This window comes from Agrilus planipennis, unplaced genomic scaffold, assembly GCF_000699045.2.
Source record: "Agrilus planipennis isolate EAB-ADULT unplaced genomic scaffold, Apla_2.0 scaffold46, whole genome shotgun sequence".
NCBI classification, from domain to species: domain Eukaryota; kingdom Metazoa; phylum Arthropoda; class Insecta; order Coleoptera; family Buprestidae; genus Agrilus; species Agrilus planipennis.
This window is the reverse complement of record NW_020438933.1, coordinates 341,854-347,644: the sequence shown is the minus strand read 5'-3', so window position 1 is coordinate 347,644 and position 5,791 is coordinate 341,854. Positions and strand designations below refer to the sequence as shown.

The 5,791-nt window shown below is 34.6% G+C and overlaps 1 protein-coding gene across 1 annotated transcript in view; it reads right to left on the bottom strand.

Annotated features, from left to right (window-relative positions):
• LOC108744730 (probable G-protein coupled receptor 158) overlaps nt 1–5,333 on the bottom strand; it is a 378,923-nt gene extending 373,590 nt beyond the window's left edge. The window contains exon 1 of the mRNA XM_025974263.1: nt 5,198–5,333. The gene's annotated coding sequence lies outside the window, so the exon portion shown is untranslated. The remainder of the gene's footprint in view (nt 1–5,197) is intronic.
• Nucleotides 5,334–5,791: the final 458 nt, after the last annotated feature.

Below are 5,791 nucleotides of genomic sequence, written 5' to 3'. Positions count from 1 at the left end.
CCTATAGCCTAAGTACCTGTGAATAAGTCATAGAGGATATATGCCTCTAAGGGCGTCTATACTCAGTCAATAGTGGGGCCTCTATCCTTTTTAGTAGGGATAGACGCCCCAGCAAATAAATAAAAATACTTAAATAATTTCGTAATTTTATAAACACACCATAAATATAAATGATACATACTATTTAAATAACAATACACACTTAAAACTTACCTTCGAAAACGAAAGTTCTGAACACGTCAAAATGTCACTGTCACAAGAATCATGTAAGCGCGATAAAATTTTGCAACGTTTTTTTAACTCAAGCGGCGACACGTGCAGTCCTGTCGAAGCGCGTGCGCGGACTGAGCTGTGCGGGGCGAGATCTGTCCGAAGAACTTGGTACTAGAGCGTGAACTTGGTTTTAAATTCTCTTTTTTTAAGGTGCGGCGTCTATCCTCCAAGGGCGTCTATCCCACTTTTACCCTTTATGTAGATCAGTGGAGTGAACCAGGGGCGCAACAAGGGGGGTCCGCGGGTGCCCGGGCACCCACTCGATTAGGTTGAGCACCCACTCGATTTGGGTTGGGCACCCAGTCGATTCAGGTAATAACCTAACTTTAAAGTTCGGTTCAAACTTTCAGTCATTTATAGTATTATGAACCGAACTCAACTCAGCCGAACTCAATTTTTTTTCAATTCAAGTCAAATTGTAACGTTGTTGCGCCCCTGGAGTGAACCCACTGTATAGAATCTGTATACTATGTGTACCGTATTTTTTTTTCAATAGAATATGTTCCCGTTACGATTTTACTTGTATATGAACTTACATATTCACAAGAAGTAGGTACCTCCCTCAGCGTCAAATATCTGCCCTAAAAGATGGTCTCCAATATGTAAAAAAATTTACCAAGTGACATCTAAAATTGCAGGCATTATTAATCTCATCAACTAAGTTCATGTCACAATTACCTACAATTACAAAGACAAACTGAAAGTCATTTACAATTTTAAATGCAGACACTCTGTTATTACAAAACGCTTTGATAACCCCGACAAGTGCTTAAACTTACAGCATCACCAGTACTGAATATTCATTTTTCAAACTTAATAGAATGCACGTTCATTGTCCGGATATTGTATACCGTATACTGTAATTTTGCGACTACCAAAGCTAAATAATTAATGAATTACAGTAGAAGTTAGCGAAAAGAACATTTTGTGTTTTTTACTTTCTTTGTGCTTATGGTATCCTAGTAACGGATTTATTATAACCTGCTGATTAAAGCAATTGTTCGTTCTGTAATCCACTGATATCTTCATTTTATCTGTTCCTTTGGTATTATTGCTTACTTTAATATTCTCCCTTCACGGTAGTAGACATTATTACCCTTATGTGAGATGAGATTTTCTTGAAGTAGCCAATTTAACAAAGTGACTACTTCAATATAACACATTATCGGTAAAATACCCACTTAACTATGAAATCCTTTGTAAACATAAAACTAATGTATTTGGCGTTGAAAATAAATAGTATTAAATCGATCAACGGCTTAGTGAATCTTGAGTTAGCTCCTTCGCGCATATCTTTTCCTAATGGTTCGCGTGTAGATATTGTCTTTTATGTAGTTATTTCATTTCTCAATAATAAAGGAAAATCGATATAAACAGAAATAAATTACTTTAATTAGCCTTACAAATACAAATAATATTTGAGTTCCGCTGAAATTTTTTAAATGGTTGCCATCATTAACTAACTATTTATGGCTAATGGAAATTAAGAAAACAAAGATTTGATCGATATAAAAACACATCAATATGTATATGTAAAAAATCGGTTGTCTATAAAGTCGGTTTACTGACGATAATTGAACGTGACAACGTCATAAGAAAATACTGATGGAATGGTTTCATTTTTCAAAAGAAAATTTTAATTTTATTTGTTTGATAGATATTTTGTATGGAAATAGAGAAGGAGGTAAATGGAAATGTATTATTGTATAGCAGCTGTCCACGCGGACGCATCGCTCACTCAAGTAGGAGAGAGACAGATGTCGAACGCTGCCGAACGCGGAGGCCGATTGTGCCTCTTTGTCGCTCGTTCCGCGCTCTCGCTTGCACTTCAAGCCTTAAATGGAACGCCTCAGAGCGAGGTAACGCCGCATGAGTCATGTTTTTTCGTGCGTGCAGCCGGCTCCATCGAATTATAAGACGTTGTCACGTCAAAAGAGAAAGCCAGAACTACCCAGCGCATACCGTGTTGGTATGTGGTATAGTAGCCTAAACTGTACAGTGTGGTGATTTCTGCCATGGGAGATGTGGTGGTTAAAACTGGTCAACGTAGACACCTAGGGTATTTCCGTATTTCCACCAGTGTTCTAAAAAATGATTGAAATTGTCTATAATGCTAAAATTTTCTTCAGGTGAATGTGGGTTTGCAGGTCGACCACCAGTTTAGAATGTTTGAATGTTTCTAGCGTTGATCTCGATTAAAATTTTATCGAACATCTAGTAAAGGTTGTGAAGTGAATTGGACCGCATAAGTCGAAAACGTTCTGGACAATGTTTTGCACTATTAAGTTTGAGTGGTGGGAGCTGAGTTATAACACTAAATTAGGGCAATTTTATAGTCCTTTCTTCAAAAAGGGTCCTACAAAATGTATGGAATCTCCTATACTCTGCACGTTCGATTTACTGTTTATTGGCTAATGGATCACAAAACACTTACTTAGAACTAGTGCGAATACATAAAAAGTAATGCAGAGGTGACAAATCTGGCGATCGAGCTAACCATTCAATGTGACCCCTTCTCAATGCAATGATTTGAGAACATCTCATGTAATCGTAAAAGTGCGCAGATCGTTGCATATTATGGAAGTGAATCATCTTGTTGAAAGAATATTCAGAAGATCTAGTTTTTCATTATTTTTTTTATCCATACTCATAAATTACCCTACTATATTTAAAAAAATTTACCTACTCGCCCGAATTTCATAATAAAAAACGGGGTTGTTATTTAAAAAATACTTATATCGATGACTTTCTACAAGAATCATCCTGTATGTAACAATTTTATTCAACAAAATGACGAAAATAAAAATAAAATTTCACGGGTTCCAGCGTTTTCACCAATAAAATTATTCATTAAATTTTTAATATATTTATCCACTGCTTTATGAAAATACATACAGTATGGGTGTCAAACTGTTACCAATAACGGCACATCCTATTAGTATCAAGTAGTAAATAAAAATGAAATTATACCAACCGCCAATGTTTGTTTATGAATTCTTAGTTAATTCAAGATGTCAGATTTTCGTACAATTACGTTCTATAATTTCAAGCTAGGTTTGGGTGTTGAAGAGTGTGTCAGTAAATTAAAATTTGTGTTTCATGCATGAGAAAGCACTATCCCGTAGTTCAATGTATAGTACGAACAACTCCAAAGAGGAGATTTTAACTTATCCGACGATTCGCGATCCGGACAGCCTGCTGAAACAGAGTCTTCAGAAAACGTAGCCACTGTTAAAAAAACTGCTTGAAGTACATAGACATACAACTTACAAAACAAATGGAAGGAGTTTTAGAGATTAGTACACCATCAATTCACACTATTTTACATGATCATTATAAAGTTAAAATAGTTTACACGTTGTGTATATCGCATCTTTACTGTTTGCAAGTGGAAAATCTCTTTATGAAAATTCTGCAGTAACACGTGAAGATTCTTTATTATTATGATGTAAAATCTCAGTTTATGGATCCTTGATGATAAAGAATAGCCTACCACCGTGAAACAGTATCAGAAAATGGTACAGAGATTTGTTTATCTCAATTGGTTGAGTTTCACAAAAACTTTTTTGACTGAGCTCGCGCATTATCATTTTGCGGCTACATGACGATAAAGCACCTACACATTGTATCCAATTAACTCAAGATGTTTTGAGCAGCACTACTCTAATTTTGCTTGAGCATCTTTCTTCCAGTCGCGATCTGGCACCTTACGACTTCGAACTCTTCCCATTAATAAATGATAAACTGAAAGGTCAACGGTATTCCACTGATGACGAACTAATTCAAGCAAACTTTTTAATATGAGTGGTTTTATCGTATGGAAAAGTGTATTGCCTCCGACGAAATATTCTGAAGTTCAGATGTCAAATTTCAAAATTCATATATACTTATACGTATATTTGCTAGCTTTTACAATTTTTTGACGTTTATTTTTTTCATATTACTATTAGGTACGTTGATGATAACCCAAATAATTAGATAACTAAAACATAAATAATTTGGTACCTGAATCAGAATCACCATTAGCGTCGGCGTAAAAATATCCTCTGAAAGTTTGTTAGGTAAATATACCTGCTCATAGAGCTCCAAATCCAACAATTAAGTTTCGAAACCAACTACAATAACACAATGACACTGGGCAGATTAAAACTGTAAATTAGTTAATCTGAGGGAAACTTTTTATAATAGATTTGATGTAAAATAAAAATTTATGAAGATAAATTGCATTTATTATGAATTTATAAATGGATTGAAAATTCCTTTTGAATTTTTATCATACTGAACTATATCATTCGGTTAAATAATGATCGTAACAATCCAATTTTTTAAAAAATTGGTCTGAGCACGCTTTGGTCGGTGCTAATACGACTAACTTCCCATTAGATAATACAGTTATTATTGATTCCGTAACTTCATTGTTGTGATTAGATTAGAACGTATTTTAATTAAATTGTTTGTAATTAATTCGTTTTTTTTTTATAAAAAAAAAACGGCTTGACCGATTTCGTTCAAATTTCTTTCAGATCTTCATTATGATAATATCTTTCGAAAAAATTTTGGTTGAGGGCGATATCTCAATCCGTTCTTGANTTGTAATTAGTCAATTCCATCTTGTAGGCATTTAACGTATTTCAGTAATTAAGTAAACTAAATTTGTTTCTATTAAGCCTTGCCCTAAAATGACGAAAAAGAAGTTTCAATAAAAAAATTTTAATTAATTTAAACATAAATATATCAAAAATTGTTTTTTCCCAACTATGTTGTTCATAAGAATATCCAAAAATTCATTTAATTCCACGACTTCATAGGGTCCTTATTTATAAAATTATTAAACACATGTAGGTATGTACGTTGTGAGCACATTTTCTACATCAATAACAAGCATTTAAATACAAAATTTACATCGCAATTTATAATTACTTACATTTTGGAGAATAATACGAAGTAAAAACGAAACAAATCGGAAGCATGAAGTTTTCTTCACATGTTATTCAGTTTTGGAAACGCGAGGAAATCGGACAAACACCAGTCGCAAAAGAGTGACAAGAAGAAGGTTGTGATCATAGCCGACACGGACGTGGAATAAACGTGAGCGCGTTGTGTCATCTGGATTGAGGCAAAACTCCAACGAGGCGAATTTCGCAACCCTCGCTACTTGCATCGCATTGGCTTTCGCACAATCGACCAACGTCGTCTAGGCAACCGACGCGGCGGGAAATTCACAGAAATATTACTTATTAATTGCATCCATTGGCGATTTTCGAACATAGGTATAAATCGTATATCCTTTAACTACTTATCTATCCTGACATTCATTGTCTAAATCAATCATTTCCCATACATAATATTATACTTTGTAGAGGGTTGTCAATAGCTTTGATAATTCAAGCATTCCTGGTCTCGCAATCAGAAGCTATTTGTTCCAGTTTTTGTTATGAACTACTTTTTGCCTGTTGATAGATAAATTATATGGGGAGTGTTCCGAAATATAACCCGGCATACTGGCCAGTGCTGATGA